At 40.7% G+C, this 24,051-nt stretch overlaps 1 long non-coding RNA gene across 1 annotated transcript; it reads right to left on the bottom strand.

Annotated features, from left to right (window-relative positions):
- Positions 1 to 17,489: 17,489 nt before the first annotated feature.
- LOC117523551 lies at positions 17,490 to 22,677 on the bottom strand. The gene is made up of 2 exons (XR_004564537.1): positions 22,626 to 22,677; positions 17,490 to 17,859 (listed from the first exon to the last, which is right to left on the bottom strand). It is a non-coding gene; the product is annotated as an uncharacterized LOC117523551 (long non-coding RNA).
- Positions 22,678 to 24,051: the final 1,374 nt, after the last annotated feature.

The following is a 24,051-nucleotide window of genomic DNA, read 5'->3' as shown; positions in this document are numbered from 1 at the left end:
GCAGAAGGGGGAAGAATTATACAGTCTGACTGCCTCAGGTAGGAAAGACCTCCTGTGGCGTTCTGTGGTGCACCTCGGTGGTCTCAGTCTACGACTAAAGGTGCTCTGACAGGACATTAGTGTGTCATGCAGGGGGTGAGAGGTGTCGTCTTGGATGGTGATCAGTTTTCTCAGCATCCTCCTCTCTGACACCTCCACCACAGACTCCAGCTCCACCCCAGGACAGAGTCAGCTCTCCTGATGAGCTTGTTGAGTCTGTTCATGTCAGCTGCCTTCAGCCTGCTGCCCAGCACACTACAGCGTAGAAGATGATGCAGGAGACCACCAATTGATAAAACATCTGCAGCATGTTTCTGCAGACATTGAAAGATCTGAGCCTCCTAAGGAAGTACAGTCGGCTCTGACCTTTCTTATACACAGCATCTGTGTGTACAGTCCAGTCCAGTTTTTGTCCATGTGGACATCCAGGTATGTGCAGTTCACAATGTCCGCCTCTGATTCCACTGATGGTAACTGGGTTCAGACGGGTCTTCCGTCTTCTTACCACCAGATCCTTCGTCGTAGATACGCTGAGCTGCAGGTGGTTGAGTCCGCACCACTCCACAAACCTGTCTACAAACCTGATTTGTGGACAGGCTCATTTTAGTTTTTGCTAGAAATGAAATTAGCATTATCAGAATGTACAAAGCACTTGTACCAAACCAGCATTTGCAAACAGGGGATATTGTGCTCCTAGAGCAGTGATTCTCAACCGGGGTGCCGCGGCACCCTAGGGTGCCGTGATCGATCGTCAGGGGTGCCGTGGGTATTTTTCATATTCGCAATTACCGTGAATTATTTATTTTATCCATAAAGCATAAAACGACTCAGAATCTGATGTCAAACTTGCTGCAGCCTCGCTCTCGTCTTAAGGCGGGACAATAACAAGGAGGCTGACGGCCGATTAAAACAGTGCCGTCTCCTTCAAAAGCCGTCTAAAATGCGGAGCTGTCGGTGTGTGTGTCAGTGCCTGTGTGCGCGTGTGGAGTTAACAGGCTGCAGACTGCGAGGGAGGGGGTGGGTGAGGGAGATTCCTGAATGCAGGCGCGACACGTTCAGTGCGCAGCGAGCGCGGAGCAGAGAGAGGATTTTAACCCGAGTGAACGTTAACAAAACGGAAACATGAAGCTGCCTTTACTTCTCTAAAGGTGTGATTCTGCCGTTACCGTCCTGTTCACACCATGTGCGCGTCGTATGCTGAATTTATGAGATCATGAGATGAAATAAACGGTCAAATATCTTTAAAAACATATTTTAAAAATGAGAATATATGAATGAACTGAGCCACAAAAAAAAAAACAATGTTCAGACGCAGAGATCACAAAAAGCAGGTAAGAACTCTGAACTTTAACAGCTGTTATTTTCCAAAGGTATTTATTTGTTCAGTCTTGAGCTTAATGCAGTGTTTAAGCACAAAACATGACTGATGAGGAAACAATTTCAGAAATGCAACAGAAACAACCACAAATGAGAAAAAGTTGGGACTGTATGTAAAATGAAGATAAAAATAAAAATGTTGCACCATTCCCAGTTTCTCCACTCACAGAAGCCAAACGTTCTTCCAGAGTTGTGTAATTATACTACAATAGTAGAATATAAAGAAGGGGGAAAAAAGAAAAAAAAATAGACAATATATTCGTCAATCGCAATTATTTGTCTGACAATTAATCGTCTCCAAAAATTCCTAATCGTGACAGCCCTACTTGAGATCAGAGCGCAAAATGCTTGAGGATTTTCAAAATGCTGTGTTTTCTGTATCGATTTTCTATTGCGATAATTGGGTTTTGCGCAAAACCAGAGGTAATAGCATTATAATATTATTTTGGTTGGTGGTGTGCCGCAGGATTTTGTAAATATAAAAAGGGTGCCGTGGCTCAAAAAAAAGTTGAAAATCACTGTCCTAGAGCACTCGTCTTAAGTTTGGCCCACCAACTTCATATTTGATTTTTCTGCTGGGCCTGCTGAGAAATACTGTGGTTATTAGGGCAAGTACCACTGACTGTATATATACTGGACAAAGCCTGTGCAATGTCAGCCATAGGCTTTCTATACAGACCTGAAACAGGTGATACAAAGCACACATCTGCGCAGTTCTGCACCGTTTCACAAAGCGGTCTAATCTTGTTCAGTGGACTAAACTCACTAAGTCAACTCATCTTTTGATGTTAGTCGTTGCACAAAACAGTCGGTTAAGCTTCGCATTACCCGACTAAAGTTTTTAGACTGCTGCAGAAGAAGCTAATCTTATTTTAGTCGACAAACCTTCAGTGTCTTACCTCAAAAAAGGTGGCTATCACGTACCACCACTTGATGTAGGAGGAAGAAAGGAGAGACTTGCGGCAGCAGCGGGAGGTCCGGGGCTGGAATAATCTATTGGAGATGTTTACGGATGCAGAGGTCCGGAGTGCTTCTCCTTTGCTATGGCGGACTTGGCTATGTTTGTAGCAGATGGACCAACCCAGAAGTAAACTAATAATAGTTTGTTTTGATGTGGGCATTAAAAGTTATGAGACGCTTATTTTATCAGTAATCATGGGACTTAGCAGATGAGGCTAAGCTGTTGAAAATGTGAACACCATTAGCTTGCAATATTAAACGATTCCCTTCAGCTCCTCCCTTGTTTCACAACGGGGTTGTCACAGCAGATCTGAGGTGGTTCTGCATATTCATTTGGCACAGGTTTTTACACCAGATGCCCTTCTTGGCACAACTCCAAATTACATGTAGAATGTGTCGGTGCGGCTTTGAATCAGGAACCTTCTGCTTTGAAAACAAGCACACTTAATTCCTTAAAAAACCCACAGACACAACAGCAGCAAACATCTTAATGATGGAAAACTAAGAATTAACAAAACCAGTCAGTCGGAATGCAATTTTTCTTTAAGTAACAATAAAAAAAAAAAGAAAAACGTATAAGCTCTGAAATTTGGAAATTCTGTTAGACACAATTGAGGACCAGTAAATGACCTATTTTAAGCCATGTTGGCATCCTTTAACATGGAACATGGTCATGTTAATAAATACATACAGTAGTGTTCAGAATAACAGTAGTGCTATGTGACTAAAAAGATTAATCCAGGTTTTGAGTATATTTATTGTTACATGGGAAACAAGGTACCAGTAGATTCAGTAGATTCTCACAAATCCAACAAGACCAAGCATGCATGATATGCACACTCTTAAGGCTATGAAATTGGGCAATTAGTAAAAAAAAAGTAGAAAAGAGGGTGTTCACAATAATAGTAGCATCTGCTGTTGATGCTATAAACTCAAAACTATTATGTTCAAACTGCTTTTTTTTTAGCAATCCTGTGAATCACTAAACTAGTATTTAGTTGTATAACCACAGTTTTTCATGATTTCTTCACATCTGCGAGGTATTAATTTGTTGGTTTGGAACCAAGATTTTGCTGGTTTACTAGTGTGCTTGGGGTCATTGTCTTGTTGAAACACCCATTTCAAGGGCATGTCCTCTTCAGCATAAGGCAACATGACCTCTTCAAGTATTTTGACATATCCAAACTGATCCATGATACCTGGTATGCGATATATAGGCCCAACACCATAGTAGGAGAAACATGCCCATATCATGATGCTTGCACCACCATGCTTCACTGTCTTCACTGTGAACTGTGGCTTGAATTCAGAGTTTGGGGGTCGTCTCACAAACTGTCTGCGACCCTTGGACCCAAAAAGAACAGTTTTACTCTCATCAGTCCACAAAATATTCATCCATTTCTCTTTAGGCCAGTTGATGTGTTCTTTGGCAAATTGTAACCTCTTCTGCACGTCTTTCATTTAACAGAGGGACTTTGCGGGGGATTCTTGCAAATAAATTAGCTTCACATAGGTGTCTTCTAACTGTCACAGCACTTACAGGTAACTCCAGACTGTCTTTGATCATCCTGGAGCTGATCAATGGGTGAGCCTTTGCCATTCTGGTTATTCTTCTATCCATTTTGATGGTTTTCCATTTTTGTCCACACACCTCTGGTTTTTTTGTCCATTTTAAAGCATTGGAGATCATTGTAGATGAACAGCCTATAGTTTTTTCCACCTACGTATAGGTTTTCCCCTCTCCAATCAACTTTTTAATCAAACTACGCTGTTCTTCTGAACAATGTCGAACGTCCCATTTTCCTCAGGCTTTCAAAGAGAAAAGCATGTTCAACAGGTGCTGGCTTCATCCTTAAATAGGGGACACCTGATTCACACCTGTTTGTTCCACAAAATTGACGAACTCACTGACTGAATGCCACACTACTATTATTGTGAAGACCCCCTTTTCTACTTTTTTTTTTTTTTTTACTAATAGCCAAATTTCATAGCCTTAAGAGTGTGCATATCATGAATGCTTGGTCTTGTTGGATTTGTGACAATCTACTGAATCTACTGGTACCTTGTTTCCCATGTAACAATAAGAAATATACTCAAAACCTGCATTAATCTTTTTAGTCACATAGCACTATTATTATTCTGAACACTACTGTAAATAGAGACAGGCCTCCACTGACTCTGCATGGTGATTAAACACTGACAACTAGTGGATTTGCATGAATATACATTCACACTACATTCAATAGGAAGTGGGACATTTGAAAAATTAACAGTGAAGTTGAGTGGGCTGGGGGTGGGGCGGGGGGCTCTTGATGTCTACCCTTGCCTTTTCCAGCATCTGAGCCAACTCTGATGCCTTGTTTGTTTCAAAAGTATTTATTATATGGTGGTTTCCACATACTTAAAATATTTACACAGGAAACTGGCTAATGATGCCATAAGGGTGCCACCCACTGCCAATGGAGAACACACTGGTGGTCAAGTAAAAAGAGAGAGAAAAAGATAATAAATAATAATAATAAAAAAAGCCAGTAAACACAGCACAATTTTTGCACCATACTAAATAGTACAGGGAAACAATTTTAAAAAGCCAAAAATTATTCTCAGCATGAGTAACTATTGTACTTACTGTAGACAATGACCTCTCAACCAGTCCAGAAGGGAACACACAATGCTGAAAATGTACGCATTTGATAACTAGATTTGTTACCTGATATATCAACATTTAGTTCAACACCAACATTCAGAGATAGCAATATCAGTAAGTCATCACCGATAAATGGCTTGAATTTTTCATCTTAAAACCATCACATCACAAACCATATGTAAGATTTTTTTCTGACTAATGTGTAGTATTTTCTCTGCTGTTAAATTTGTCATCTTGTGCAAAATATCTACCTTTTATAGAAAGCTATGTTTGGGTTTCATTTCAAATCATCCTTAAAGTGCTGCAGTTCTATGGCTTCATATAGAAATTCTCCTAGTAGAAAAATTTAGGCATTTTATTTTTAGGAGGCACGATCCCAGTGACTGAAACATTTTTGACAATGTTTTTTTTTTGTTGTTTGTTTTTTTATGACTCTTGGTGAGCCTATATTAGTTTTCTGAAAAGCTGCATGATATGACCCCGTCAAACATTCCCTATTATCTGCTTGCGTATGTAGCTGTACAGAAACATACAGTCTTTCTATTAAATAGACACTGTTATTAATAACCAGTCTTTACACAATGAGGCTGTAAATGCATCAGTAATGTGATGGTTTATTCCACAAACCTTTAAAGAACCACTTCTTTGCATCAGTATATCTCAACACTACAGCTACATTTGAAGGTCTAAAGCCCCTTTCACACCGGGGCCATTGTAGATTTGCGTATTGTGGCATACCATCTATGCTGAGTTATGCAGCTCTACGCCATGTTTCATCTACGATGAGTTTTTGCTCCTTACGCAGCAGTATGCTGACGGCTACGCGAGGACGACGCAAGAAATTAAACGTTAAATTTTTTCAATGTAGAGCACTGGACGCAGAAAGTATGCAGTTTTTAAGCAAGTCTACGGATCACACTGCAACTGTAAATCTACGCAACACTGCACTACTGCACACCAAGCCTCTGCAATTCTACACGCCAGTGCGACGAATCCTTTTATCAGTACATACCAGCATTGATAGATTTTATTCATCCCACTGGACTTTGCTGGCAGTGAAGCTTCAAATCCACGCAAGAAGAGGCGAGCCAAGCTTCCACGTTCAGAGGACATGTCCATGTCCACTCCTCATGGACAGATTGCGCGCGACATTACCGCTGCAGCTTGCAGCTTTCTTTCACCTCGTCCAGTTCTCTCATAATTGCAGCATGTTAAGTCCATTAACTCCTGCTCACAGACAAATCTCCAACGGAAGGACATGTCCACCGTATACCGTCCACTTCTCACGGCAGATCGTGACCACGACTTGCGCGCCGCTTTGCTTTTTTACCTCTTTCAATTCTCTCATGAGTGCAGCAAGTTTGTAAAGTCCTGCTCATGGGCCGATCGCCAGCAGGAGGACATTTCCACGTACAGGTTAACTCCTAATCAAACTTGCACGCATGATCCACACAGCCCACATCATCATCTGTGCCTGCTTACAACAGGTGATCAACTGGTGGATGTGTGCATGTTCAGAATAGGACCTGTGTGCAAGTGTGCAGTGCAATGATCTGCGCCATTAGCACCTGTGTGTGCTGGGCGCACGAGTGTGTGGTGAAACTCAGCCCGTAGCACCTGTGCGTGCTTAAAACAGCTGATCGAACTGGTTGAACGAGCCATTATATATGAATGAGCCGATCTACGGCAGGGATGCATTTATACACTTCAGTAATCTGACAATCAGAACACATGGTTACATTCATTCAATTCACAAACTGGATTTCTTTCGAAATCCAGAGAAAAGAAAGCAGCAGGTCCTGAAAAAAAGAAAAGAGAGCACTGTCTGTGTTATTTTTTTCAGAACTGGAGACAGCGCACTGTTTTTTTTTTTGTTTTTTTTTTAAATCAGGACCAGAGACAGCGCTCTGTCTGTCTGTCTCTCGCATACTCAAACAAGAAGCGTGATGTTTAAGTATACTCAACAAAAATATAAACGCAACACTTTTGGTTTTGCTCCCATTTTGTATGAGATGAACTCAAAGATCTAAAACTTTTTCCACATACACAATATCACCATTTCCCTCAAATATTGTACACAAACCAGTCTAAATCTGTGATAGTGAGCAATTCTCCTTTGCTGAGATAATCCATCCCACCTCACAGGTGTGCCATACCAAGATGCTGATTAGACACCATGATTCGTGCACAGGTGTGCCTTAGACTGTCCACAATAAAAGGCCACTCTGAAAGGTGCAGTTTTATCACACAGCACAATGCCACAGATGTCGCAAGATTTGAGGGAGCGTGCAATTGGCATGCTGACAGCAGGAATGTCAACCAGAGCTGTTGCTCGTGTATTGAATGTTCATTTCTCTACCATAAGCCGTCTCCAAAGGTGTTTCAGAGAATTTGGCAGTACATCCAACCAGCCTCACAACCACAGACCACGTGTAACCACACCAGCCCAGGACCTCCACATCCAGCATGTTCACCTCCAAAATCGTCTTAGACCAACCACTCGGACAGCTGCTGAAACAATCGGTTTGCATAACCAAAGAATTTCTACACAAACTGTCAGAAACCGTCTCAGGGAAGCTCATCTGCATGCTCGTCGTCCTCATCGGGGTCTCGACCTGACTCCAGTTCGTCGTCGTAGCCGACTTGAGTGGGCAAATGCTCACATTCGCTGGCGTTTGGCACGTTGGAGAGGTGTTCTCTTCACGGATGAATCCCGGTTCACACTGTCCAGGGCAGATGGCAGACAGCGTGTGTGGCGTCGTGTGGGTGAGCGGTTTTCTGATGTTAATGTTGTGGATCGAGTGGCCCATGGTGGCGGTGGGGTTATGGTATGGGCAGGCGTCTGTTATGGATGAAGATCACAGGTGCATTTTATTGATGGCATTTTGAATGCACAGAGATACCGTGACGAGATCCTGAGGCCCATTGTTGTGCCATACATCCAAGAACATCACCTCATGTTGCAGCAGGATAATGCACGGCCCCATGTTGCAAGGATCTGTACACAATTCTTGGAAGCTGAAAATGTCCCAGTTCTTGCATGGCCGGCATACTCACTGGACATGTCACCCATTGAGCATGTTTGGGATGTTCTGGACCGGCGTATACGACAGCGTGTACCAGTTCCTGCCAATATCCAGCAACTTCGCACAGCCATTGAAGAGGAGTGGACCAACATTCCACAGGCCACAATTGACAACCTGATCAACTCTATGCGAAGGAGATGTGTTGCACTGCATGAGGCAAATGGTGGTCACACCAGATACTGACTGGTATCCCCCCCAATAAAACAAAACTGCACCTTTCAGAGTGGCCTTTTATTGTGGACAGTCTAAGGCACACCTGTGCACTAATCATGGTGTCTAATCAGCATCTTGATATGGCACACCTGTGAGGTGGGATGGATTATCTCAGCAAAGGAGAAGTGCTCACTATCACAGATTTAGACTGGTTTGTGAACAATATTTGAGGGAAATGGTGATATTGTGTATGTGGAAAAAGTTTTAGATCTTTGAGTTCATCTCATACAAAATGGGAGCAAAACCAAAAGTGTTGCGTTTATATTTTTGTTGAGTATATGTGAGTTTAAATGGCAATATTTTTTTCCTTTATTTTTGGGACACACAGCGGTCTCTGAACTTTGTGATCTGATGTTACAAGCCCTGACGAGACAGTGGTGTGTCCTGCTGTATGTCAGAAAATGTGAGTGCCGTTTGCTTTTCATGAACGGTTTTGAGAATGGAGCGCACTTCCACAGAGGCAGAAAATAGCAGCGATGGATATATACGTGGCAGTAATGCAACTTTAAGCAAGACTAGGAATGCAAACACATGCAATCAACACACCAGCCTACACAGGGACTACACCAAATGTGCACACTTTTCCAGTGTACTCCACACTCATCACAATGCAACTGTATGCAGGTGTGAAAGGGGCTTAAGGATCCAAATGGACATTCTTAGCAACCAGTTGCTTGTTGCATTTTTATTTATGCTGTTTTTGTTTTATAATTACCTAATTAGTGATTCCTGTTTTGCTAAAGATCTGCATGCTTGGCCAAAGGGCTGCACTAATAATGATTAAGCCCCACACTACCACAGAGGTGCAATGTGACTTTCAAATTTAAATTTCATGCTTCCTCTGAACCTTACAAGAGAGAGAAGCAAATAGATTCAGCTTTAAGTTTGGAGAAAAGCCAAAATATGAGAAACAAGTGTCTCATGCAGTGTGATTTTTATAAATGTTTTCATATTGACAGAAAAGCACAAAGGTAGACGACTATTGAGCGGGATGTGACTCAGTGAAATAATATAAATAAGCCATTTAAAAATATATATCTCATGCAATATGAAATAATGATTTGTTCTGTCTTTTGAAATTGTGATTTGATGCTTGAAAATGTGAACACTACATCCACTATAAGCTCAGGAGAGTATCAGAGTGGGACTGAGGGTCTGTGGAGGTCTACAGTGACTGCAGGGAGAACGTTTGAGTGAATGACTGATGAGGAAATGCAAAGTTGAATACATAAGTTTAATATGAGAAGAAAACTCAAGTTCTGTAAGCCCACTGTGAATTACAGTATGCTATCAGAAAGACAACAAATTGTTATAGACATTTTTTAGAGGGAGAGAGGAAAAAAAAAAAAAAACACCAAATCCTCTGTTTACATAGAAGGCTTCAAGTGAACATTAAAAAAATGTGCATTTGTCAATAAAACTGATTACAAATGGCTGTTTTCTACTTTATTTTCCAACACAATGTTAAAAAAAATGGTTAAGAGCTTACATAGGGAGTCGTGAGGAATCACTACTTGGTTAAATGAAGCTGATCCACATTGTGAAACAGTGAAAGGTCACTTTGCTCCACAGAAGAGAGAAGCTGAAAAGAAGAAAGCGGTTTGACGCACGCTGACGTCAAGCCACCACCTCTGTCCAAACCTGCAAGCACAGCTAAAGGCCCGGTCACACAGCGATCGCTGAACAAAGGAAAAAAGTCCTAAAGTCATAAATTATCGAGAAAAATTGGACGAATGAGCCTGCACTTCACTCTCATCACCGAAAAGCCTGGGTGTCCAGAGCACATAAAAGAATGAAACAAAACAAACTAACAAAGGAAAATGGAAGCAAACGGCGACCTTGATGCTTTAAACAAAATCAAAACAAAACATTCATGATGACTTAACTTGACAGCGGGTATCAGACCGAGTGCTAGCCTGTGATCATTTCTGCAGCCAATGTGGACTTTCCACAACACCTGCAGGTGCAAGAGCTGTCTTGACAACAGGTCTGTCTTCAAAAAAACATGTGCGCATAGCCGTCTGTGATGCAAAGCCGTTTGTGTGTCTGCACACAGCCTCTCCAGCCAGAGACGCCATGTGAACGTGCGTAAATAGTTAAAGTAGTTGGTAAAACGTTCTTGCTGCTATTCTGTATGACAACGTTGCATTTCGTCCCACACATTAGTTATTGATCTATTCAGATATCGTCAATGTTCATGCAACACTTCGGACTTGGGAGGTTGGACGAAGATGTAAGACAGTCAAACGGAACGCTGATGGTATGGGAACTACACAAACGATGAGGAACAGTAAAAACAGTAAAAACAGAAAAAACGGAATATGGATGAACTGAAGTTGTCGTCGGGATTCATTGACATTTTTCAAGTTTGAGTATTCTGACGAAGCGCCAGCTACAGAAACGAAGCTGGACGACGGTTAAACAATGTCTCCAAAAGTCAACGTAAGTCCAGATTTCTTGTTTCGTTTTGGCTTTGGTGTCCTTCGTTCGTGCCGTGTGACCGGGGCTTAATGCTTAGAGCAGCTGTGATATAATTCATGCAGTCTGCTCACAGCACTGCTGAGCTGTTTCCTCTGACCCCCGCTGCGTACACAGAGCACGCAACAGGATGCATATATAAAGAAGACAGGGTGTCTTCTTTATATATGCAGCAGTGCTTGCAAGCTGATGTACCACATGCTCATTGTGTTAACGCCAGTTACAGGCCAACATTACATTTGTAGTTGCACAATTATTTCTATGTGCTGATAAAACTGTTGTTTATTTTTCCGTAAAGTTACTGGAAAATTATTTACACAATATTCATTTTTAAATGGTCACAAGAAAAACATCATTTCAATTGCCTGTCTTTCGGTTAAAGGTGGAGTCCCTTTCATTTTTTTGACCAGTTTATTCATAAAAAAGGATTTTCTTCTGCAATACTGAATTTTATTCCTTAGCATTCAAGCAAAAGATTCATAATATTGTATTGTGAATATTATCAAAATTCACCTTTTCTGAAACACTTTAGCATTTTGATACACATGGGTGAAAATATGCCAACGAGACACCATAAGAGTTTAACGTCACGCAGATGCCAGTTGACAGTGTTAAGGTTAGTTGCAGTTACAATATTTATCTTTGTTGGCCAAAATAACTCATTTTATCATAGCTTTATTACACTCTGTATATGTGTTTTTCCAAAAGGTTGAAGGGGACTACACCTTTAATTAAGATGTTACAATAAGTATCCCAGCATGACTGACAACTGTATATTTTCATTAATTCATTTTCTGATACTATCTGGATCTGGGTCTGGGATGTGGCGGCAGTAAGCCAAGCACTTCATGCCACATTTCCCTATCCTCAGCCACGTCTCTAAATTTTCCTGGCAGACCCCAAGTCGTTCCCAAGCTTTCTGGGAAATATAATCTCTTCAGCATGTCTGAGTCTTCCCCAGGGCCTCCTCCCAGTAATACAGTATATTTATATAAATTTATTAATGCATTCATGTTGGACTATCTGTTGAGGATGTTTTGTGTCTGCTGCACAATATGGGCATGCAGTGCTCCGGTGGATCATCTTGGTCATGGTTTTAAGGTGCACCGTGATTTTGAACTGGACAGCCATATTATGGCTGTGGTTAAGTCCAGTTTTTATAATTTAAGCGATTGGCAAGAGTGAAATCTTTTCTTTCTAGGCAACACTTTGAAAGAGTGATCCATGCTTTAATGAATCTCATCTGGACTACCGCAACTCTATGTGGGAGTCAGTCAGTCGCTACTCTCGCATTTGCAGCTGGTTCAAAATGCCGGTGAGTGACGTCTGACAGGAACTCAAAAGAGAGAGCACATAACCTCTGTCTTGACCTCACTTCATTGGCTGCCTGTATATTTTAGGGTTCATTTTAAAATATCAATTTTTTTCAATTTCAATTTATTTTCATTTAGATAGCACCAAATCACAAGAAAGTTGCCTCAAGGTGCTTCACACAAGTAAGGTCTAACCTTACTAACCACCAGAGCAGCAGTGGCAAGGAAAAACTCCCACTAAGGAAGAAACCTCAAGCAGACCAGACTCAAAGGGGTGACCCTCTGCTTGGGCCATGTTACAGACATAAATTACATAACAATTCACAAAACGAATATACAGGAAATGCTGTTGTTGCCCAGGAGGGTCTCCAGCACAAACACCACACCCATCTCTGGCTGGAGCTGCACCTTAAACACAGAGAAAAAACAGTCAGGCATCAGAAAGACAAGAAATACAGTATAATTTGTCGGCATTAAACAACAAGAAAAACAGGAAATAGTAAGCTGATCGCCAGCCACTAGCCCTAAGCTTCACTAAAAGACTCAGAATTTAGGCAAAGTTGAGGCCACGGCATGCTCAGTTTCCTAATAAAATGAATTAAAAGAGTAAAAAGCATAGAACTATATTATGCCAGCATGCTAGCCATACAAAAGGGAAAATAAGTGCGTCTTAAGTCTGGACTTGAAAATCTCCACATAATCTGAGTGTTTTATTGACGCAGGGAGATCATTCCACAGAACAGGGGCACGTAAGAGAAAGCTCTGCGACCCGCAGACTTCTTATTCACCCGAGGGACACAAAGTAGTTCTGCACCCTGATAACACAAAGTCCAGGCCGGTACGTAAGGTTTAATTAGGTCAGCTAGGTAGGGAGGTGCCAGTTCATGAACAATTTTATAGACTAGCAGCAGAACCTTAAAATCTGATCTTACTGGGACAGGAAGCCAGTGAAGGCCAGTGAGTTAGTTTTTAAATCTTTCTTAATCTTGCCCTGCCTTACCTCTCTGAGCTTCTTCATCCCTACATACCGTGTCGGTCTCTCAGGCCAGCAGACCAGCTGTTCCTGGAAGTACCAAGCTCTAGAAGGAAGCTTAGGCGGACAGAGCTTTCTCTATCCTTTGCTCCTAAATTGTGGAATAGCTTGCCCATGTAAGTTAGAGAGGCCTCTTCACTGTCCACTTTCAACATTTGTCTTAAAACCTACACTCAACAAAAATATAAACGCAACACTTTTGGTTTTGCTCCCATTTTGTATGAGATGAACTCAAAGATCTAAACTTTTCCACATACACAATATCACCATTTCCCTCAAATATTGTTCACAAACCAGTCTAAATCTGTGATAGTGAGCACCTTCTCCTTTGCTGAGATAATCCATCTCACCTCACAGGTGTGCCATATCAAGATGCTGATTAGACACCATGATTAGTGCACAGGTGTGCCTTAGACTGCCCACAATAAAAGGCCACTCTGAAAGGTGCAGTTTTATCACCCAGCACAATGCCACAGATGTCACAAGATTTGAGGGAGCGTGCAATTGGCATGCTGACCAGCAGGAATGTCAACCAGAACTGTTGCTCGTGTATTGAATGTTCATGTCTCTACCATAAGCCGTCTCCAAAGGCGTTTCAGAGAATTTGGCAGTACATCCAACCAGCCTCACAACCGCAGACCACGTGTAACCACACCAGCCCAGGACCTCCACATCCAGCATGTTCACCTCCAAGATCGTCTGAGACCAGCCACTCGGACAGCTGCTGGAACAATCGGTTTGCATAACCAAAGAATTTCTGCACAAACTGTCAGAAACTGTCTCAGGAAAGCTCATCTGCATGCTCGTCGTCCTCATCGGGTCTCGACCTGACTCCAGTTCGTCGTCGTAACCGATTTGAGTGGGCAAATGCTCACATTCACTGCTGTTTGGCACTTTGGAGAGGTGTTCTCTTCACGGATGATGCGAAGGAGATGTGTTGCACTGCATGAGGCAAATGGTGGTCAAACCAGATACTGACTGGTATCCCCCCCCCAATAAAACAAAACTGCACCTTTCAGAGGGCCTTTTATTGTGGGCAGTCTAAGGCACACCTGTGCACTAATCATGGTGTCTAATCAGCATCTTGATATGGCACACCTGTGAGGTGGGATGGATTATCTCAGCAAAGGAGAAGTGCTCACTATCACAGATTTAGACTGGTTTGTGCACAGTATTTGAGGGAAATGGTGATATTGTGTATGTGGAAAAAGTTTTAGATCGTTGAGTTAATCTCATACAAAATGGGAGCAAAACCAAAAGTGTTGCGTTTATATTTTTGTTGAGTGTATTTCTTTTCCTTGGCTTTCAGCCCCAGCGAGACTGAGTGTTTATTTGAATATACATTTTAGTGTATATTTTAATGTACAGTACTTTGTGTCAGCTGTGGTTGTTCTAAAGTGCTTTATAAATAAAGATGGTATGGTATACAAATAATGAATGTTTTTGAGTTTGTGTGTTCAATGGTTGGGTGAAAGCTTGAACAAACCATTCAACTCTGCTTCGCCTCGTTGAATGGTATGTTCCAGCCTTCACCGAATTAAATATTCCTACCATTGAAAGAATGTAAAAACATTTATTATTTGTTTTATATAACGGCTACAATAGATCCTTGTCATTTGATATTTTATTAATTTATGAACAATAGAAAAGTGACTTACATCTTGATGTTCCACTGCTGCTAAAGTCGAAATTGTGACATGTAGTCCGGTGATGGCTGTGCCTGACTTCGGACTTCCTAAAAAAAAAAAAAAAAAAAAAAAAAAAAGGAAGCAAAAAAAGAAAAAAAAAACTGTGTAGTTCCTCAGTTCAGCCAAAATCACATCAGGTTTTCATCTCAACAGTTCTTCATGCATCCAGACGGCGTACAGCAGAGTGGATTTGTGCGTGTGTGTTACAAGAATTAGCAGCGTCAGTTAGCTCAATCAAATCATCGTCAGAGTCGTTGTCCCCCGTGTGTGCGCGCATACACACGCAACTGGGTCGGCGCTTGTACTACCAAAAAAAGACTGTGTACATCCTCAGTGCAGCGAGAAAAAAAACAAAAAAATCACAATCAGAAATGGAGTCCAGCTTTTCATTCTTTCTTCCTGCTAACAGCCTCCAGACAGTGCAGTGGATCTGTTGTGTGTACGCATGTGTGGGCACGCATGCATGTGTGTGTATGTGCACGTGTGGGCGCGCGTGCACGTGTACAAAGTGGAATGGTACAAAGGTATGGAACCAAATTTGCACTCTAAATGGAACAAATAATCCATGTCATGTGACATACAAAGCACCAATCAAATGACAAGGATCCACTCAACCGTTTATATAATATGGCATCATTAGTATTTTTTTGCATGCATCATTGTTACATAACTCTTGATGTTCCACAACAGTGAGCTGGTACCATAAACACACAATCACTGTCAGCTCACCATTTACTTGGCAGGCCATGAATAGAACTGCGATCAATTAAAAAAATAAAAATTGAAAAAAACCTCAGCAAGCAGCAGAAAACTGCTGTGACTCCACATGAACTCATGAAAAATTAAGTCATTGGTAAAACTCATGCAAACAAAATGCACTCCAATTTAAAAGCTTTCAAAGAATGAAGGCTTGGTCTCTTAATGTAATACGGCTACTTACTGTGCAGCCGGAAAGTATTCACAACACTTCACTTTTCCACATTTTGTTATGTTACAGCCTTATTCAAATGGATGAAATTATTTTTCCCCTCAAAATTCAACATGGAATACCTGATAATGACAATGTGAAAAGTTTTTTATTTTTGGAAATTTATTAAAAATACAAAAAAACAAACAAACAAACAAAAAAAAAACAATCACCTGTACATAAGTATTCACAGCCTTTGCCATGGAGCTCAAAATTGAGCTCAGGTGCATCTGGGAGATCATCCTTGAGATGTTTCTACAGCTTAATTGGAAACCATGTGGGGTAAATTCAGTTGATTGGGCATGATTTGGAAAAATACACACCTGTCCACATACAAGCTCTCGCAGTTGACAGATCATCCTTGAGATGTTTCTACAGCTTAACTGGAGACCATGTGGGGTAAATTCAGTTGATTGGACATGATCTGGAAAAACACACACCTGTCCACATATAAGGTCACACAGTTGACAGTGCATGTCAGAGCACAAACCAAGCATGAAGTCAAAGGAATTGTCTGTAGACCTCCAAGACAGGATTGTCTCGAGGCACAACTATGGCGAAGGGTACAGAAACATTTCTGCTGCTTGAAGGTCCCAATGAGCACAATGGCCTCTATCATCCATAAATGGAATAAATTTGGATTTACCAGGACTCCTCCTAGAGCTGGATGCCCATCGAAACTGAGCGATCAGGGGAGAAGGGCCTTCATCAGGAAGATGACCAAGAACCCGATGATCACTCTGTCAGAGCTCCAGTATTCCTCTGTAGGGAGAGGAGGACCTTCCAGAAGGACAACCATCTCTGCAGCAATCCACCAATCAGGCCTGTATGGTTGAGTGGCCAGACAGAAGCCAGTCACTTAGTAAAGGGCACATGGCAGCCCACCTGAAGTTTGCCAAAAGGCACACGAAGGACTGTCAGACCATGAGAAACAAAATTCTCTGGTCTGAAGAGACAAAGATTGAACTCTTTGGTGTAAACACCATCCCTAAAGTGAAGCATGGTGGTGGCAGCATCATGTTGTGGGGATGTTTTTCAGTGGCAGGAACTGGGAGACTAGTCAGGATTGAGGGAAAGACAACTGCAGCAATGTACAGAGACATCCTGGATGAAAACCTGCTCTTGACCTCAGACTGGGGTGACGGTTCATCTTTCAGTAGGACAATGACCCAAGCTCACGACCAAGATATCAGAGGAGTGGCTTCAGGACAACTTTGTGAATGTCCTTGAGTGGCCCAGCCAGAGCCCAGACCTGAATCTGATTGAACATCTCTGTAGAGATCTGAAAATTGCTGTGCACCGATGCTCCCTATCCAACCTGATGGAGCTTGAGAGGTGCTATCTGCTGCCAAAGGTTCATCAACAAAGTATTGAGCAAAGGGTGTGAATACTTATGTACATGTGATTTCTTAAATATATTTGGGGGAAAAAAAAACAAACTTTCATGCTGTCATTATGGGGTGAATGTATTTACTCCATTTTGGAATAAGGCTGTAATATAACAAAATGTGGAAAAAGTGAAGCGCGGTGAATACTCTGCGGATGCACTGTTCATGGTAAAGTCCCTGTTCATACGTTCTGTTCCGTACAGTCAGGCTGGGCCACGTTAAATGTCATTTCTCAGCTGAGTAACAGCTCTAAAATTGAAGACGTGGGCTGCCCAAACAATTCAAATTTGTGCTCACAAATTCAGCATTCATGAGGTTTTTATTCACAAACAAAGGTTTTTGTAATGATACAAAGGAGGGTTTAAGGTACACAAACAACCCTTGACCCAGATGATAATCAGGGTAAAACCAAAGCAAGAATTCTGACAATGTCCTGCCTGAAAACAAACAGAAATCTGACTCCTGGGTGTGTCTGTATGTATGTGTGAATATATGAACCAAGTAATGTGCTGGATCAGTTGGGCAGCCTGTTATTGAACCATTGTGACAGCTTCATGGATGGACTCAGCCACGTAGTCAATGTTCTTGGTGGTCAGACCATACATGCTGATGCGACCGTTGACCATTAGGTAGATGTGTTTCTGCTTCACCAAATATTCCACTTGATTAGCTGCATAAAACAAATAGACTGATTTACTCATTCTAGGTTCAGATATCATCAGGAAACAGAGGGTTCTGATCAATCCAGAAATTCTTTTTGGAGGAATTCTGCATCTTCCTCACAAACACTTAAGCACAGCAAGAAAGAAAGAAAGGCAGATATTTTTTATGGATGATCCCAAAATCTGTAAGAACCACATACTATAATACTGACAAGAACATTCTAAATAGCATTCAATGTCATGATCAGGTTTTGTACCTCCACAAAGGACAGTTTTCACTAATATTTGTTTGGTCATTTGTTTTTTCCCCAACAGTATTACCCTTCAGCAGCAATTGTGTTGCACCCACACTGATTGAAAACAAATGGCAGCTGGTCGCTTTGCCTCTGTCTCTTGTGTCTAGTATGACCAAGTGGTGATGATGATTCCATTTATTTTTGACAGCATTTGAACAATGCCATCAGAGCGACCTCTGCTGGACAAACTGCATAACAGCACCAATCCCAACAGTCAAAGTGTTTTTCTGCATTATTTTACTCCGTAAAATGAAAGCTTTCATACCAGTAAAAGTAACTGATACGATATGTTTGTGAAAGGCTTATATCTGCCAATATTATCACCCAACAGATGTATCGGGCAGGTTGTAATGATAAGGATCTAGAATGAATCACGGTCCAAGAAAGAAAAGTTTGACTGTGATAATCCAGATTCAGAGGGAAGAGGAACTATATTTTGGCCAGGAAGAACTCAACTTTTTGGTGAATTTTAGTTTCCTGGAGCTAGAAAATTTGTTTCTTTTTTGTAAACCCTGTGAGAGAGGGTACTGTTCTGCATTTTCATTAAGAAACAAGATAAGTACATTCATTTAAACAAGATTACAGATATTGTTGAATGGTTGGCCAATTGATTGAAGTCACGAAAGCTGTTCTAGTTTCTTAAGCTCTTATTTGGGGTTGGGACCAGGAGGCAGAGTTGTAGTCTTACACACCTCTCTGCAGCTTCTCTCCCCCTGCCATCCCCCCAATACCCCCTCCCCGTAGAGACGGTGCCTGCTCCCAGACCACCAATAACCAGCAAAAATCTATTTAAGCATAAAAAATTCAAAAAAAAAAAAAATATAGCACCTTCAACTGCACCACAGACTAAAACAGTTAAATGTGGTTTATTAAATATTAGGTCTCTCTCTTCTAAGTCCGTTAGTAAATGATATAATAATTGCTCAACTATTGATTTATTCTGCCTTACAGAAACCAGGTTACAGCAGGATGAATATGTTAGTTTAAATGAGTCAACACCCCCGAGTCACACTAACTGCCAGAATGCTCGTAGCACGGGCCGAGGCGGAGGATTAGCAGCAATCTTCCACTCCAGCTTATTAATTAATCAAAAACCCAGACAGAGCTTTAATTCATTGAAGCTTGACTCTTAGTCTTGTCATCCAAACTGGAAGTCTCAAAAAACAGTTTTATTTTGTTATTATCTATCGTCCACCTGGTCGTTACTGTGAGTTTCTTTTTGATTTTTCAGACCTTTTGTCTGACTTAGTGCTTAGCAGATAAGATAATTATAGTGGTGATTTTAACATCCACATAGATGCTGAGAATGACAGCCTCAACACGGCATTTTAATCTATTATTAGACTATCTATCTATTCTATTATTAGACTTCGCGCAAAATGTAAATGAGCCCACCACCACTTTAGTCACATTTTAGATCTTGTTTTGACATATGGCATAGAAATTGAAGACTTAACAGTATTCCCCGAAAACCCCTTTTTGTCTGATCATTTCTTAACATTTACTTTAATGGACTAACCCAGCAGTGGGGAATACGTTTCATTTCAGTAGAAGTCTTTCTGAAAGCGCTGTAACTAGGTTTAAGGATATGATTCCTTCTTTATGCTCTTCAATGCCATATACCACACAGTGCAGAGTAGCTACCCTAAACTCTGTGAGTGAGATAGATTATCTCGTCAATAGCTTTACATCCTCATTGAGCACAACTTTGGATGCTGTAGCTCTCTGAAAAAAGAGCCTTAAATCAGAAGTGCCTGACTCCGTGGTATAACCCACAAACCGCAGCTTAAAGCAGATAACCCGTAAGCTGGAGAGGAAATGGCGTCTCACTAATTTAGAAGATCTTCATTTAGCCTGGAAAAAGAATCTGTTGCTCTATAAAAAAAAGCCCTCCGTAAAGCTAGGACATCTTACTATTCATCACTAATTAAAGAAAATAAGAACAACCCCAGGTTTCTTTCAGCACTGTAGCCAGGCTGACAAGAGTCAGCGCTCTATTGAGCCGAGTATTCCTTTACTTTAACTAGTAATGACTTCATGACTTCTTTGCAAATTAAATTTTAACTATTAGAGAAAAAAATTCTTCATAACCATCCCAAAGACATATCTTTATGTTCGACTGCTTTTAGTAATGCTGATATTGGTTAGACTCTCTCTCCGATTGTTCTGTCTGAGTTACTTTCATTAGTCACTTCCTCCATCCATCAACATGTCTATTAGATCCCATTCCTACAAGGCTGCTCAAGGAAGCCTACCGTAATTAATGCATTCGATCTTAAATATGATCAATCTATATTTATTAGTTGGCTATGTACCACAGGCTTTAAGGTGGCAGTAATTAAACCATTACTTAAAAAGCCATCACTTGACCCAGCTATCTTAGCTAATTATAGGCCAATCTCCAACCTTCCTTTTCTCTCAAAAATTCTTGAAAGGGTAGTTGTAAAACAGCTACTGATCATCTGCAAAGGAATGGTCTATTTGAAGAGTTTCAGTCAGGTTTCAGAATTCATCATAGTACAGAAACAGCATTAGTGAAGGTTACAAATGATCTTATGGCCTCAGACCAGTGGATTCATCTCTGTGCTCACCCTGTAGACCTCAGTGCAGCTTTTGATACTGTTGACCATAAAATTTATTACAGAGATTAGAGCATGCCATAGGTATTAAAGGCACTGCGCTGCAGTGGTTTGAATCATATTTATCTAATAGATTACAATTTGTTCATGTAAATGGGGAGTCTTCTTCACGGACTAAGGTTAATTATGGAGTTCCACAAGTTTCTGTGCTAGGACCAATTTTATTCACTTTATACATGCTTCCCTTAGCAGTATATTAGAAAGCATTGCTTAAATTTTCATTGTTATGCAGATGATACCCAGCTTTATCTATCCATGAAGCCAGAGGACACACACCAATTAGTTAAAGTGCAGGAATGTCTTTCAGACATAAAGACATGGATGACCTCTAATTTCCTGCTTTTAAATTCAGATAAAACTGAAGTTATTGTACTTGGCCCCACAAATCTTAGAAACATGGTGTCTAACCAGCCTTACTCTGGATGGCATTACTCCTGACCTCCAGTAATACTGTGAGAAATCTTGGAGTCATTTTTGATCAGGATATGTCCTTCAATGTGCATATTAAGCAAATATGTAGGACTGCTTCTTTTGTATTTGCGGAATATTTCTAAAATTAGAAAGGTCTTGTCTCAGACTGATGCTGAAAAGCTAATTCATGCATTTATTCTTCTAGGCTTGACTATTGTAATGATGTATATGTAAAATGTATTATCAGGTTGTCCTAAAAGTTCCCTGAAAAGCCTTCAGTTAATTCAAAATGCTGCAGCTAGAGTACTGACAGGGAGTAGAAGGAAAGAGCATATTTTACCCATATTGGCTTCTCTTCATTGGCTCCCTGTTAATTCCAGAATAGAATTTAAAATTCTTCTTCTTACTTATAAGGTTTTGAATTATCAGGTCCCATCTTATCTTAGGGACTCATAGTAACATATGACCCCAACAGAGCGCTTCGCTCTCAGACTGCAGCTTACTTGTAGTTCCTAGGGTTTGTAAGAGTAGAATGGGAGCAGAGCCTTCAGCTTCCAGGCTCCACTCCTGTGGAACCAGCTCCCAATTCGGATTAGGGAGACAGACACCCTCTCTACTTTTAAGCTTAAGCTTAAAACTTTCCTTGTTGAAAAGCTTATAGTTAGGGCTGGATCAGGTGACCCTGAACCATCCCTTAGTATGCTGCTATAGACTTAGACTGCTGGGGGTTTCCCATGATGCACCCAGTGTTTCTTTTTATTCACCTGTTTTTGCTCTGTATGCACCACTCTGCTTTTAATCAATGGTGATTGATCTCTGCTCTCTTCCACAGCATGTCTTTTTCCTGATTCTGTCCCCTCAGCCCCAAACAGTCCCAGCATAAGACTGCCCCTCCCTGAGCCTGGTCCTGCTGGAGGTTTCTTCCTGTTAAAAGGGAGTTTTCCTTCCCACTGTGGCTAAGTGCTTGCTCATAGGGGGTCGTTTTGACCGTTGGGGTTTTTCTGTAATTATTGTATGGCTTTGCCTTACAATATAAAGCACCTTGGGTGACAGTTTGTTGTGATTTGGCGCTATATAAATAAATTGATTTGATTTTGATTTATTTTAGCACGGAGCTTTGCCAAAACACATGCTGTAAATCACTGACGTGTTCAGTCGTACCATAAAAGTAAAAGGTGCCATTACATTTGGGAACATCCAGGAACAAACAGAAAATTAATAAATGTTGCAAATAAAAATAAAGCGCACAACACACATTTCTACCATTTTATCTTGATAAATTATTTAAGCTTAAAAATAATAATAATAAATTTTGCTCATAAGAAGATGTTTAAGAGTGACTGATCTTTTTGGTGGAAACTGTCATCTCCAATATTTGCCAGGCAGATATTTGTGGTGTACAACAGAAAATTGTGTTGTGGTACTCACGGGTGAGGCTTGTGAAGCTGAACATGCCGGTCTGCTCTGTGATGAAGTCCCACACCCTGGTGTCCCCAGAGCCTGGAGCTTAGCCTTCAGCTGGACCTCATCACAAATTCCTGTCAGCCATTATTTTCATGTCTCCTTCCTGGACACAAAAACAAGGGAAAAAGTGGCCAAACGATAAAATGTGTTGTTGCTTCACACATTACATGGTTTTATTATTATTATTTTGCTGAGACCATTCAGTAAAGAGCTCAGGTGTCTTCAGTGTCATGGCAACAATTCGAGCTCCATGTGACGGTGGGTTGGACCAGGTGGTTCTCACAATCTTCTCCATCTGGGACAGAACCCGCTTCAGATTGTCTGCCACCCGAGCAACAATAATCCGGTTCCCCCACATACACGCTCATCTGAACAAACAGAGATAGAGCATTTAAAACTGTATTTGGATTAAGAATTAAAAGTGCAGCACTTGTTTTGTTCACATGGTAACACCAACATACTGTGTTTAGTTCTAAGAGATCACTACCAGTATCACTTGGTCCCATTCCACTTCAGAGTCAAATCCAAATCCATTTAAGAGTCCTTTAACACTGAGACGTGACTAACAGAAAGTCCATTACATCCCTTTAAAGTAAATTTCTACCTCCACCAACAAAGTTGGGCAGATGTTGTTTTCGCCCCCGTTTGTTTGTGAACAGCCTGGATCCCACAATTTTTCATATATCATTATGACATTTTTACTGCAGATTCACATCCTGATAGGCAGGAACTGATTCAATTTTCAAGGTCATAGTTCAAAGGTCAAAGTCAGGAAAAATCTCTATATTTGACATTGAAGGAATTCTCAAAAATTCATAACTGTCAAAAAAGATCAAATTTATTTCATTTTTTCCCCCTTTATTTCATTCATTTAAAAAAAAAAAAAAACAGAAAAGCAGAAATGAAATTTACAAGACTGAATGAAAAGGAGCAGAGAGAAAAAAGTTTTATATTTTCTGCCCCTTTTAAACAATACAATCTTTCAATTTTAAGTATCATTATTCAACATTATTAAACAGATTACATTTTTGACTTGTCACATACCACTGACTTATTTCATAATTTTAACCATTATTTAAAAGATTACATCCCTAACAGGTTACATTTTAACCTTAAAACATTCTAGACATCACTAACAGATCACACCCTAGGCTTTGTCATAACCCACTGACTTATTTCATAGTTTCATACATACTTAATACATCTAATTTAATATGTTTTTAAATAATTTGAGCGACCTTGCTTCTTTGATTTCTTTGTTGAGGTTGTTCCATAATTTTACACCATTCACTGCAATACTCCGTCCCTTTACTTTGGTTCTGAATCTTGGTTTTTTAAAAACTTCTATTCCTTTCAAATTATAACTACTTACTCTTTTTTCAAACATATT

The sequence above is a fragment of the Thalassophryne amazonica genome, chromosome 13, assembly GCF_902500255.1.
Source record: "Thalassophryne amazonica chromosome 13, fThaAma1.1, whole genome shotgun sequence".
NCBI classification, from domain to species: Eukaryota; Metazoa; Chordata; class Actinopteri; order Batrachoidiformes; family Batrachoididae; genus Thalassophryne; species Thalassophryne amazonica.
This window is presented reverse-complemented; position numbering and strand designations above follow the sequence as displayed.